The sequence below is a fragment of the Heloderma suspectum genome, chromosome 6 (assembly GCF_057233095.1).
Source record: "Heloderma suspectum isolate Gila_16-S chromosome 6, 16-S_ref, whole genome shotgun sequence".
NCBI classification, from domain to species: Eukaryota; Metazoa; Chordata; class Lepidosauria; order Squamata; family Helodermatidae; genus Heloderma; species Heloderma suspectum.
This window is the reverse complement of record NC_139463.1, coordinates 120,530,790-120,545,420: the sequence shown is the minus strand read 5'-3', so window position 1 is coordinate 120,545,420 and position 14,631 is coordinate 120,530,790.

Here is a 14,631-nt window from a genome sequence, read left to right as displayed (position 1 = left end):
CTGGCCAGCTGATGGAAACACTTCACACCTCCCAGCTGCTTCCCCCTCCTCCCCCTCCTTCTCAAAACTTCTAAGACAGCTGAGAGGTTTGTAACTTTTTCTTTCTATTGACCACAGACCTTTTGTGTAAACTTGGTTGCACTGTCTTTGTTCCCTGACAGAATATATTCAGATATTCCTGAGCCAATTTCCTGGATTTCTTCTGAAGCTGAATCACCTTCCACTGCTCCAAAACAAGCACTGTTCTAAAACAACTTGGGCTCTTTTGTTATAAAAAAATAATAATCTTGTGCTCTTAGAGTGTTTACCTAAAAGCATGGAAATAAAAACTGACCAGTAACATATTACAGTACTTTCCTTGATCCTTCAGCCTCTGCCTTCCTTGTTCAAGCCTCTGAAAATAATGTGCTGTGTAACATGCGCATTACGAAATTACATAAATGTATGAAATTGGCCTTACCTGGCTCCACCAGGTTCCGCTGGGGGGGGGAGGCGCTCCGTCCCTCCCCCCGGAATCCTTGCCAGCGGACATCTGGCTGCTGGCTAGCAGGGATTCAAATGGCGGCGGCCATAGCCGCCGCCGTTTGCATCCCTGTAGTCAGCCATGATAGGCTACGTAAATCTACGTAGCCTATCATGTCTGACTTTAAAAAAAAAAAAGCACGTATGCAAATGGTGGCGGCTATGGCCGGCATCATTTGCATTCTTTATTTTGGCCCGTCTTAGTCTACGTAAATATTTACGTAGACTAAGACAGCGAAAATAAGGGGAACGCAAATAGTGTAGCGGAGGCTATTTGCGTTCCCCCTTATTTTCGCCTACGGAAATAAGGGGAATGCAAATAGCGTAGCGGACGCTATTTGCGTTCCCCCTTATTTTCCCCGTTATTTTCGGCTACGGCCGCCATCAGTTGCGTTCCTTATTTTGGCCCATCTTAGTCTACGTAAATATTTACGTAGACTAAGATGGGCCAAAATAAGGAACGCAAATGGCGGCGGCCGTAGCCGCTGCCATTAGCATACGTGCTTTTTTTTTTTAAGTCAGACGTGATAGGCTACATGAAGATTTCCGTAGCCTATCATGTCGGGTTTTTTTGTTTTTTTTTTAAGCTAGCCATGATAGGCTACATAAATCTTTACGTAGCCTATCACGTCTTTTTTTTTTTTTAACACTGGAAATGGTGGCGGCGGCAATAGCCGCTGCCGGAGCTGCCGCCACCCGGAAGATCTGCCCCAGGTAAGTCTCGTCCTGGGGGGATCCGTGGGGGGGCAGGGGGGCAGGCCGTTCTGCCATGGAGTTTGGGGGGGCCGAATGCACTGGCATTCGGCCTCACCGAGATCCGTGGCGGAATTCTCTGCCATCCCTAGCTGTGCTCTCCTTTAACTCTTTGTGTACCTCAGTGGCAGCTCTTCTACTTAAAGCAAAGACTCAGCACCTGTCTCAATCATTCCTCTTCGGGTATAACATTTTGCTTCTCTGTAGCGTTTAGATGACAGTGCAATGTTGTTCCACTCCAAATCCTGCTTCTTTGCTGCCTGATGCTTCTGAAAGTATCCCTTATGATTGTTTAGATGTGGCTGAGTACCTACCAAAGTCATGTCCAGACTTGTCAGATGAGCCACTGACTAATGTAGATTGTGTATAGTTTGTGGATGGGCCTTGTCAAAGAAACGCTAAAGAGATATGCTATCTGTACTTCCCATATTGTCATCGAACAAAATTGCCTAACTGTACTCCTGCTTAAGTGGCAGAACTTTTGGCCCTCTCTAGGGCTACTGCCTTATTCCTTTCAGCAATAAACCAGTCCCATGGAACCTTTTGAAGATGTTGCACAACTCCAAAATATGGCCCAAATGTTGAAAAAGTAGAGACTGGCCGGTTGTCCTCAGCACTCTATGACCATTTGTGGTGCTCCCTGGATGGCCGCCTGGTAGCTCCCATGGTCCTTCTTCCCTACCTTGTAGTAGCAGATAAGAAGGGTAGAGTCGATTGAGTCCATCCCCTAAGAGGTGAAGGTGCCACAATGATTTAGATCATGTAAGTTGCACAAATGTGAATAATGTGTTTAATGTACTCAGTAACTTTGTTTTTGCTTTTAGAGAAAATGTCTTTATATCTGTATTTGTGGCTATTGTTCTTGCCATGTGAGAGTGTGAGCTTTTTATTCCTCTTAGTCATCAAATGCCTGTCCTTTGAGTCTGCTAGATAGATTGTCCTATATGCCACCTAAAACTTACAATAGCATCAGCTTCTCCCATGTAAAGATCAAGATGAAATGACTGTGTGTGACTGGCCATGGAGAGTGAGTGTTGGCTGAGGACCATCTGTGTGTGATGTGTAATGTGTTTGAACATGTATTGTACCTTAGGCTCAACCTTCTGTGTGTACCAGTAAGTGTTACTTCACACAGAAGAAAATGCAAGCTAAACTGAATGTGTGTTAAGGGATGCTGCATGTGCTAGAGTGATGCTGTCAAGAATGAGATTTTAAAGTGATCTAAGTAAGTGTAATAAAATTCAACTTTTATTGAATGTCACTGGTGAGATATATTTGTACACTGAGGTAACCGTGGATTTGAAATCCCATGTGTTGTGCATTGTCCCATTGTTGTGTTAGTTAGTTAGTTAGTTAGTTAGTTAGTTAGTTAGTTAGTTGTTTTCTTGCTTTGTCTTTTTGCTTTGTATGGAGCCTAGCAAGCGTAATTATAAATGATTTGTTTTAATTGTTTAATAAACAACTGCATATAGAATCTGTGAGAATTCAAGGGAGGAGTGTATCAGATTGTTTAAAAAAAGAATGGCAAGCAGTCAGGTGTGAATTTCCCCAGAATCATATGCAGTAATAATGCAGTAATCAATAGCACAAGAATGCTGATTTGCAAAAAAGTTAGCAATTTTCATGATTTTAGAGTTTGTTCTCATAGCTGTATTCACACAGATGGAAAGCCACAATTTTCCTACTCACGCACTTCACACTGTGTGCCTTCTAATTGATAACGAATGCTTCTTTCTGTACTGCGAAAAGACCTATTTTGCTGCCGAAAGAGAAAGGCCTTGGTGAAGGGGGGGGGCAGCAGTGTGTGTTGCGAGCAGAGATGGGTCAAAGAAGAGTCAAACAACAAGGCTTGGGTTGAAAATTGGGCCACATTTATTGAAAACATCTGCAAAAGGGGACCTAGGATGGGCAGCTGACTGTGCCAGTGACTAGATGGCACTTCTTGGGAGAAAATGCATCCAGCCTGAGGGGTGGCGGCGATCTTGCCCCCCCCCTGGACTGCCCCTTCTGGGGGATGTAGACCTTCCCCTGTCACCCCTAACCCGGTGCCGCACAATGCCTGGGTGAGTGAGGAGGGTTGGTCTCCCAGGCAAGCCTTATCCCCCCGCCGAGCTGCACAACCCGTTCAGGGGGCCTCAGGTGTCACCTGTCACCATAAGGTGCCTCTGCATGCACACCATCCCTAAACTCTTTTTGCTTTTGCCTGTCCTAGCCACCACAGGAGTCACAAGCCTAGTGCTTGTGAAACTCCCCCCACTTGTGCTGAAGAACGTCCCGCAGGCCCCTTTGCAGATCAGGCACAAATATGTTATTCCCTACATGAGACAGGCAGACACCGTCCTGCCTGTAATGCTCCCTCCTTGTCCACAGAATTCCCTGGTGGGTGGTGCATCCATCACCCCATTCATATAGGCCATAAGCCATTTCTCTGTTCATTTTCCGACATGCCCACCAATGGCAACATCATTCCAAGCCTTCCAATTAGGGATGTACGAAAGTCACTTACTTGGTCTCGCAGCTTGCTTCACGGTGGGGGGGAGGCGCTTTGCTTCTCCCCCCGAAGTTCAGGACGGGGGGGGAGGCTTCCCGCCTTGCCCAGCCGAAATTCAGGCTGGGGAGAAGTGCCCCGTCTCGCCGGCCGCGAACTTCAAAAGGAAAAAAAAAAAAGCCCCGTGATAGGCTACGTAATGATTTACGTAGCCTATCATGGCTAGATTTGCAAAGTCAGCCGTGATAGGCTACGTAAATCGTCACGTAGCCTATCACGGATGACTTTAAAAAAAAAAAGCGCGTACGGCTAATGGCGGCCCCCATAGGGAGCCGCTATTCGCGTTCCTTATTTGGTCGCTGTAGTCTACGTAAAGATTACGTAGACTACGGCGAAAATAAGGGCAACGCTGTGGGGGGGGGTGGGAGGCCATTCTGCCACATGTTTCGGGGGGCCAATTGCCAGTGCATTCGGCCTCACAAATCCATTGTGGAATTCTCCGCCATCCCTAAGGAGGACAGGGAATGAATAAAGTGCACCATGGCCATGTTGTCGTACCGAAGGAGGGCTACCAAGTTGGCTATGATGTCAGCCAAAATGTGCACGACTAGGTAAATAGGGAAGAATTCCAGAAAGGTAAGGTCCTGAGAAATTCTGTCAGCAGCCTGACTCTACAGGCCACTGCATACGGCATGATTGGACCTGCCACATGATTCCGAAACCCCCAGGGTACCAGAGGTACCCGAGTGAATCTGAAGGTCAGCTTTGAGGACCAACCAGCTCATGCCTCCAGAAGGAGATGCCATTAATGCCCTGCTAAGTTGAAGCCATGCCCGCGGATCGATGAGCACAGCAGAAGTGATCCTGGTTCAATGGTGCAGAAGTCGCAGTCCTTTCACTGCCCCAACAGAGCCGGTGCATGAAGACACGGTCAGGGGCCACTATCCTGCACTGGAAATGAAAATGCCTTACAACATCTGCAGGGCAAGATGTATAACCGCCTGGAGCTGTGCCCAAAGGACCAGAAATTTGTCACGAGGGAGGCGAGAACATTGCTTAAGGGTATCCAACTCGATTCCCGGGAATATTAACGTGGCAGACAGGCCCTCCGTCTTCTCGTGAGCTAAAGGTAGGGATGTCAGAGAATTTTGCCACGAATCTCGGGGAGGCCGAATGCCAGTGCATTCGGCCCCCCGAAATAGGTAGGAAAACGGTCTGCCCCCCCACCCCCCTGGGACAGGACTTACCTTTGGTGAATGTCCCCGGCGGCGACGGCGATGGCGGCGGGGCGACGGCGGCGGCGGCGGTTCGGCGGCAGCAGCTCTGGCGGCTGGTCTTCTGACAGGCTGCCGCCGCTGCCATTTCCAGTAAAAAAAAAAAAAAAAGTGATAGGCTACGTAAAGATTTACGTAGCCTATCACGGCTAGATTTTCAAAAAATACCGTGATAGGCTACGTAAATGTTTACGTAGCTTATCACGGATGAGTGAAAAAAAAAAGCGCACGTACGCAAATGGCAGCGCCCATGGGCACCGCCATTTGCATTCCTTATTTTGGCACGTGTAGTCTACGTAAACATGTACGTAGACTACGGCGAAAATAAGGGGAACGCAAATAGCGTATTTGCGTTCCCCTTATTTTCACCGTAGTCTACGTAAATGTTTACGTAGACTACACATGCCAAAATAAGGAACCCAAATGTTGGCGCCCATGGGTGCCGCCATTTGCATATGCACAGTTTTTTTTTTCACTCAGCCATGATAGGCTACGTAAACATTTATGTAAACTATCACGGCTGTCTGCAGGGATGCAAACGGTGTCGGCTATGGCGCCGCCATTTGCGTTCCCGGCCGGCCGGGATTCGCGGCGGGAGGGACGGGGCGCCTCCCCCCCGGCCAGAATTTCGGGGGGAGGGATGGAGCACCTCCCCTCCACCGTGAAGCAAATTTTGTCAAAGGTAAGTGACTTTCGTACATCCCCAGCTAAAGGGACACCTGAGGTAAAAGGAAAGGGAAACAATGCTTGCATAGGTCAGAACATTGACTACTGTCTTTGGACTCCATGTAGCACATGCCCATCAGGGACCCATGACCAGGATCCCGTACAGAGACAACCGCCTCATCAAAGAGGTGCATCGCACTGAGGACAGATGATCAGAGATTTCATGATTAGCAGACTGGCCCTTGGGGAAGAGAGGTTACAAATCAGCCTAAACTACCTAGAGGATTTCCTGGGCAACATTCCAAGAGGGGAAATCCTTGGATTAGGTATCGGGGTGTGCAAAGAGGGGGATATAACCCATCCTGCCAGTGCTGCCTTGTCGATTTCCTCATGAACCAATGGATGCATGGCAAGGAGGGATTTGTGCTTGCATGGTAAGGATGACCTATGTTGACCTAGGAAAGGGGGGTCCTGAAACCCAGCGTGAAACTGTGTTCCAAGTAGAAAATATTCTCCCTGTCGGGGTAGCATCTTAAAAGCTGGAGTAGCGGCACCATCCTAACTGGGCTGGGGCCCATAGGAGGGTGCTGTAGCCCGCCACTGGGCTTCCTACTGCTTTCTAGGGATGGCGGAGAATTTATCCACGAATCTTCGGGAGGCCAAGTGCCGACGCATTCGGCCCCCCGAAAGTGTTGAGGAAATTCTCCACCAGCCCCCCGCCCCCCCCCCGGGATGGGACTTACCTTCGGCGAATGTCCCTCTCGGTGGCGGGTCCCGGCGGCATTTCGGCAGCGTTTCGGTGGGGGTGGGGGCGGCGGCTAGTCTCCCAACTGGCTGCCGCCGCCGCCATTACAAAATAAAAAAGTACAGTAAAAAAAAACCACACACCCGTGATAGGCTACGTGATGATTTATGTAGCCTATCACGGCTAGATTTCCAAAGTCAGCCGTGATAGGCTACGTAAATCGTCACGTAGCCTATCACAGGTGACTTTGAGGGGAAAAAAAAATAATCGTGTACGCAAATGGCAGCGCCCCATGGACGCCGCCATTTGCGTTCCTTAATTGGACAGGGGTAGTCTACGTAAAGATTTACGTAGACTACGGTGAAAATGAGGGAACGCTATTTGCGTTGCCCTTATTTTCGCCTTAGTCTACGTAAATCTTTACGTAGACTAGACGTGCCAAAATAAGGAACGCAAATGGCGGCGCCCATTGGCCGCCGCCATTTGCGTACGCGCTTTTTTTTTCTTTTCCCCAAAGTCACCCATGATAGGCTACGTGACGATTTACATAGCCTATCATGGCTGACTTTGGAAATCTAGCCGTGATAGGCTACGCAAATCGTTACGTAGCCTATTACGGGTGTGTGTGTGTGTGGGTGTGTGTGTTTACTTTTTTTTTTGCAGCCGGGGAGACGGGGCGCTCCTCTCCGGCCTGAATTTCAGCTGGGTGAGGCGGGGTGCCTCCCGTCCTTGCCTGAACTTCGGGGGGAGAACCAAAGTGCCTCCCCCCCACCGTGAAGCAAGCTGCGGGACAAGGTAAGTCTCTTTCATCCATCCCTACTGCCTTCGCATTCCTTAGGAGGACCCTGCCATCCACAGGCTCTCAGACAAGAGGTGCACAGGTGCTGTCCACTACAAAGGGAGCCCACTAGATGGAAACGGCACGGAAACGGCACAGCATGCACCCCTGGAGCTATATTCCCAGCACAGTCAGTGGTGCTGAGGCACCGGACCCGCAATAGGCCAAGGGCCAATGCAGGAGGCAGCCTGGAGAGAATGTGGCCACTGTCAGATCTGTCACCGAAACCTGGTTGGGAAGAAGTCAAAATTGGAGCCAAAGGTCGCAGTCCTTCAAGTCCCAGAGCAGAGAAGGGTCAATAGTGGCCCTCCTGCAGAAAGCCTAGACATAGGCCAGCCATGCACCTACTCAGGTGAAAGCCAACAAGAGAAAAAGTAGCCCTGGTGGGCATTGCTCCTCTCCACAGATTGGTGTAAGGATCTAAATATTGTCACTTATGTGGACGTCCGAGGTGGCGGGGGTGGGGCAAGGTGTCCTGAGTTAAGCCAGCAGAGCCCTGCCAGATGTTGAGTTAAGTGTCTGGGGCTACAGTGGAGGTGTGACTGACGGAGCTGCAGGCGGCACAGGTGTCATATAGGGGGAGGACACTGGGAGTGACAGCCACCCCTGGGAGGTAAGATAAGGCAACCAGCCCCAAGGCCCTGAAGGTCGCCCACCTGGCCAGTAAAGCAAGGTGTGGTCATCTCACCCATAACCGGGGCATCCGCACCCGGGTCCCCTGCGAGTAAGGGGGATGATGTCGCCTGCGGTGCTACTGCTGATTGTGCCGCTGCTGATAGAGATGCCTCAGGAAAGTGGACTGCCTCCAGCGGTGGTGTGCTGCCAAGGTGAGACTAGGGATGTACGAAATGTACTTACCTTTCCAATCCGGGGCATCTGTGGTGCTGGGGGAGGCAATCCATCCCTCCCCCCGGAATCCTCCCCTGCCAGTTCCGCTCTGTGGCAACTCCGCGGAGCTGCCTGCCGGGGCCATCCACAGCTGGACTTCCATCTGCTGCTGGGCTGCACCAGCCACAAATGGCAGCTGCCGTAGCGGCCGCCATTTGCATCCCTGCCATTTGCCATGATAGGCTATGTAGATACTTGCGTAGCCTATCACGGTTTGGCAGGGACGTAAATGGCAGCCGGCATAGCAGCCACCATTTGCGGCCGCAGCCCGGCAGTGGCCGGAAGACAACCCAGAGCCACCACCAGGGCCAGGTAGGCTCTATCCCAGGGGGATTCTGTGGGGTGGCAGTGGGGGATTGCTCTGTTCCACCACGGACTCCATGGAGGAATTCTCCAACATCCCTAGGTGAGATCACGAGGATGAAGTGGAAGCCTCCATGTCATCCAGACGTGCTGGACCCATGTTGGCTGTGCTCGGATCCCCTGCCAGTGAGGTGGATGATGTCGCTTTTGTCACTGGTGATAGAGACACCTCAGGAGGGTGGATGGCCTCTGGCAGTGGTGTGCCATCAAGGTGAACCTGAGAAGATGGGTGGAGGCTTCGATGGCATCCAGACGTGCTGAAATGTAAAGCAACAGTGAACACTGAGTCTACTGTAATGTCCGTTTGGGCTGGACTGCCATGGTTTTGCTGGTCCCGGCTAGGGGAAGGGGGGCAATCCCAGAGGTACATTCTGCAGCTTCAAAGTGTGAAAGGATTGAAGCCAGGACTGGGCCCACATCATCCTCGGACTCATGCCTATGCTGTAACCTCTTTGTGGGAAGTCATAGGGCTTCAGCCTTTCCTTTTCTGCCCCCCTGTCCCTTCTTAGGAAGTATGATGTAGATAAAGGGCTAGGGTGAGAGGAAGAGATTGACCCAAAGCCACCTAGCGAGCCTTATGGCCAAGTGGAAACCAGGACCTGAGACCCCCAGGACCCAATGCAATGCTCTAGCCACTACTAGGGATGGCGGAGAATTCTGCCATGGATTTCAGTGAGGCAAAAATGTCAAATGAAGAAATGTTGTTCTTTTAAATATGCATTAGTAGTTGTGCGTACACAGCTCTGTGCTCTGCAAATTCAACAGCATTTCCAGTGCCCCTACCATCCCCAGCCAGCAGTGCTAGTAGTAAAAGAAAGGAATGAAGTCTTAAAGAACAAAGTAGCCAAAATATGTGCTAAAACTATGGATGGCAGAGAATTCTGCCACAGATCTCAATGAGGCTGAATGCCAGTTCATTCAGCCCCCCGAAATCCGTGGTGGCATGAAGCCCCCCAGCCCCACCACCCCGCGAAAGGCGTGCGAAACGGAGCACCTACATGGTGCTGTTTGCGCTGCTTTGTGAATGGCGTCTGCGTCTGCGGCCGCCATTCGCTTCACGATTTTTCCCGTGATAGGTGACGTAAATACTTACATAGCCTATCACGGCTAATGCAGAGATGCCATTTGCGTCCCTGCAGAGGCCATGATAGGCTACGTAAATATTTACATAGCCTATCACGGCAAAAAGGGGAATGCAAATGGCGGCCACCATAGCTGCCTCCATTTGCATCCCTTTTTTTCACCGTGATAGGCTACGTAAATATTTACGTAGCCTATCACGAGAAAAAAAGGGAACGCAAATGGCGGCGGCTACGGTGGCCACCATTTGTGTCCCTGCGCAGCCCAGCAGCGGCTGGATGTCACTGCAGGCAGCCCCGGCTGGCGGCTCCGTGGAGTTGCCGCAGAGCGGAGCCAGCCGGCAAGGATTTCAGGAAGAGGGACGGAGCGCCTCCCCCCCCACGGATGTCACGAAAAGGAACAGGTAAGTCGTTTTGTACATCCCTAGCTAAAACTGGACTTAAATGGCCAGATGCTCTACCTTTGGCCCTGATAAACATATGTGCCATTTCACACACTGACAAACTGTGCTCAGTGCCCATGAGATCCTTATAAAGAAGCCCATGAGACCCCCATCTTCAGCACCTATTAGAGAACATCTTACTAGCTTGCATTTAAGGGATGAGACTGTGTTGAACTAGGTTAAAAAAAATTCCAGAAGTTCCTATGATACAGTGTCACAACCTGTAGCCTAGAGATTGAGTCTACATCAAAGTCCATCAGAACAAGTCTTATCTTGGGCCTCATGGGAAAAGATCCCATCAGGTGATGTTGACCACCCACACCACTTGAAGCTGCAAAGACAGCCTACCTGGATCCTGACATCCCACTGCAATTAAGTGTTGCCCCCTGGAGATGATGTGCCCCAGCACCAGACAATACTAGTTGTGCCCTAACATAGAGTTCATCAGCCCTTTGAGTCATTTTGGACCCGGAAGAGAAGAACATATCTGGTTGCCATTGTGGTACTGGCTTGCTGCCCTTTTTCCTGCTATTGTGTGCAATCTTCTTAGACTTTTGGCACTTTGTCCTCCTCTGGATTCCAAAATAGCTACCTCTAAAGGGCCAGTAGTGAGTAGGGATGTTGGAGAATTCTGCCATGGACTCCAGTGAGGCTGGATTCTTTAGAATCCACCACCAGCCCCCTAAATCCCCCCTGGAACGGACCTACCTGGCATCTTCCGGCCGCTGCCAGGCTGCTGCGGTCACAAATGGCGGCCATCGTAGCAGCCGCTATTTGTGTCCATGCCTTAGGCCATGATAGGCTACGTAAATACTTATGAAGCCTATTGTGGCAAAGAGCAGGGGTGCAAATGGTGTAATGGGTGCCGTTTGTGCCCCTGCTCTTTGCCGTGATAGGCTGTGTAAGTATTTACGTAGCCTATCATGGTCTAAGGCATTGGCGCAAATGGCGGCCGGCATAGCATCCACCATTTGTGTCCGCAGTGCAGCAGGAGTGACCAGAAGTCCAGCTGCAGCCGGCCCTGGCCGGCAGCTCCACAGCTTTGCTGCAGAGCGGAGCCGGCCAGGGAGGATTCCAGGGGAGGAGGGCTGGATCACCTCCCCCCCCAGCAGATGCCCTGGACTGGAACTGGGTAAGTGATCCACTCACCCCTAGTAGTGAGCCAAGCACTTGCTGGTGAGGTGAGCATAAGCCTAGCAGTGAGCCCAGCTCCTGTTAGTGAAGAAAAAGTTGTCTCAGCCTCCACCAGAGGCACATTCATGATGTGTCCCACCAGCATCCTGCTTAACATCTTTAGTTGCATGAAAGCAAAGTACACTTTCCTGAAAGAAGTGAACCAGATTCAAGTAGGGAACCAGATTCAAGTAGCTATGTGCCAGTCCATGCTCATAGAAGCATACCAATGATCCCAATTCCACAAAATGAGACCAAAATGATTAAACCCTATTACCTAGATCTACCAGAAACAGCCACCTAGCAAGATGTGCAGTGTAATAAGCATGATTGTTGTTTATATTGTTTTGTTCCATGTGATCATTGATTTGATTAAATGTTGTATCAAATTCCTTACAAAAACTATACATAAAGCTGAACTGCACCAGATGGTCAGTAGAATGCAAAGATAAATGTGAAAAGAACAGAAAGATGGCAGTAAAGACATTGAACAACTGATAACAATACAAGCATAGAGGTGAGCCTAATAGGCTCAAAGGGGGGATTGTGATAGTAGGCCTGACTAGGCCTTGTAGTAGTTTGGTTCAGGGGAGGTGCCTGATGGGATTGTGTGTGTGACCATGAGAAGGTAGTTATAATTTGCTCATAAGCAAGAAATTCCTATCCACCTAAGTAACTCATCACTAAAGATAAGAAGGCTGCTGTTCTGATAAGACTGTACTGAGTACTAATTGGTTTCTGAGCATGCGTGGTGTTTTTCTTTGTTCTCCAACTTTCGGTCTGTATAAATGCATCCTGTTTTCTTTTGGGAGGAGAGACACAGTTTTGTCTGTCTCTCCCATGGCTATGATGTGCTTTAATAAATTTCTGACTGTTCAACCTAAGCTGCCTTGGATATTTCCTTAACACCTGCAAGCTCTTCCTGGTCTTCTGACATGGAGATGAAAAGCACCCCAAAACAGAGGTGAAAGGCAATTCAGAACAGCCCTGGTCTTCTGACATGGGCTGTTTTCGGGTGCTCTTTGTGAGAACTTGAAAGGTACTTGAAAGGTACTCTTCAATTACTTGAAAGGTTGTCACAGAGAGGAAGGCCAGATCTCTTCTCAATCAACTCAGAATGCAGGACATGGAATAATGGGCTCAAGCCAGATGCTGGCTGAACATCAGGAAAAACATCTCCTGACTGTTAGAGCAATATGACAATGGAACCAATGACCTAGGGTGATAGTGGCTCTCCCACACTGGAGGCATTCAAAATGAAGCTAGACAGCCATCTGTCAGGGATGCGCTGACTTGGATTCCTGCACTGAGCAGGGACTCGATGGTCTTATAGGCCCCTTCCAATTCTACTATTCTATGATTCTAGGAGAAAATAAGAAGAGTCATGCTGGATCAGGCCAAGGGTCCATCTAGTCCAGCATTCTGTTCACACAGTGGCCAACCAGCTATCCACCAGCAACCCACAAGTAGGGCATGAGCACAACAGCACCCTCCTGCCCATGTTCCCCAGCAACGGGTGTTCATAGGCTCACTGCCTCTGGTACTGGAGGTAGCACATAGCCAACAAGACTAGTAGCCATTGATACCCTTTTCCTCCATTTGTCCAACCCTCTTTTAAAGCCATCCAAATTGGTGGCCATCACTACATCCTGTGGTAGCAAATTCCATAGTTTAACTATGTGCTGTGTGTGAAGAAGTACTTCCTTTTATCTGTCCTGAATCTCCCACCAATCAGTTTCATAGGATGACCCCCGGTTCTAGTATTTTCAGAGAGGGATAAAACTGTCTCCCTATCCATATTCTTCACACCATGCATAATTTTGTACTCCTCTATCATGTCTTCCCTTACCCTCCTTTTTTTCTAAGCTAAACAATCCCAGCTTTTGTAACCTTCTCTCATAGGGAAGATGCTCCAGCCCTTGATCATTTTAGTTGCCATTTTCTGCACTTTTTCCAGCTCTCCAATATCTTTTTTTGGGGTGGGGGATGACCAGAACTGTACACAGTATTCCAAGTGTGGTTGCACCATAGATTTCTACGAGGGCAGTATGATGTTGGCAGTTGTATTCTCAATTCATTTGCTAATTATGTCTAACATGGATTTTACCCTTTCCCCCCCCCCAATGGCTGCACATTGGGTTGACGTCTTCATTGAGCTGTCCACCACAACCACAAGATCTCTTTCCTAGTCGGTCACCACTAGCTCACCTCCCATCAGGCTATACTTGAAGTTGGGATTTTTTTGCCCCAACATGCATCACTTTACACTTGCTTACATTGAACTGCATTGCATTTATGGTTTAGATGCCCATTCTCCCAGTTTGGGGAGATCCTTTTTGAGCTCTTCACAATCCCTTTTGTTTTAACCACCCTAAATAATTTGGTGTCATCCGCAAACTTGGTCACTTTACTGTTCACTCCCAATTCCAGATAATTTATGAACAAGTTGAAAAGCATTGGTCCTAATACAGATCCCTGTGGGACCACACTATTTACTTCCCTCCATTGGGAGAATTTACCATTTATTCCTACTCTCTGCTTTCTGTTCTTTAACCTGGTACTGATCCATAAGATGACCTGTCCTCTTATTCCATCTTTGGGAGCTCAAGCTCCTCCTCTGAGGAGGTTTCCTCCAGTGGGGGCAAGACACCTTCCTTCCTTTTACTTCCTGATTACAAGCTGCTCTGGAGGGCTGAAGCATGGCATTAACATACTTTAAATAAATAAATAAATAAATAAATAAATAAATAAATAAATAAATAACAATTAATAGCCAAGGTGGAGGGGGGTGTTGCATTGTTATTTTTTGGTTAACTCTTATAATATTTTAGGCAGCAGGGAGCATTGTGAGAGATGGGATGTTATTATCAGTGGCCATAGCATGGTGTTTGGGTCAGCCACAAGGCCTGCTCAATGTCCTTTCTTTCACAGCTGGGGCTCAGTGAGTGGCCACCCTGGCTGGAATGGATGGTATGGAGTGCTCCTGGACATCTGTGAAGAGAGATCTGGTCCTTGACCACAGGTGATGGCCCATTTCAGAGGAAATGACCATGGACTATTGAAGGACTGTGCTAGTTAAAAGTAGTTCCACAGACATGCCCTTGGGGTATGGGACATAAGGATGGGAAAGGAAGACCCATTGAGGCCTGCCCTGAGGACATACTCAAAGTCTTGAGGTCTGGGGGCTTGCAAGGCAGAAGGGTGACATTGACTCATAGGTCTATGGCTTCCAGCTGGAGCAGGGGAGAGTCTCGCCCAGTGGTCTTAGAGGCAGATGTTGTCCTCATGGGACCCCTGTATCAGTCCAATCCAGCACAGTTTATAGGCCTTACTGCAGATCTTAACATAAATTAAGGGATTTTATTGCATTTAGGGATTTTATCACATTAAGTGATATAC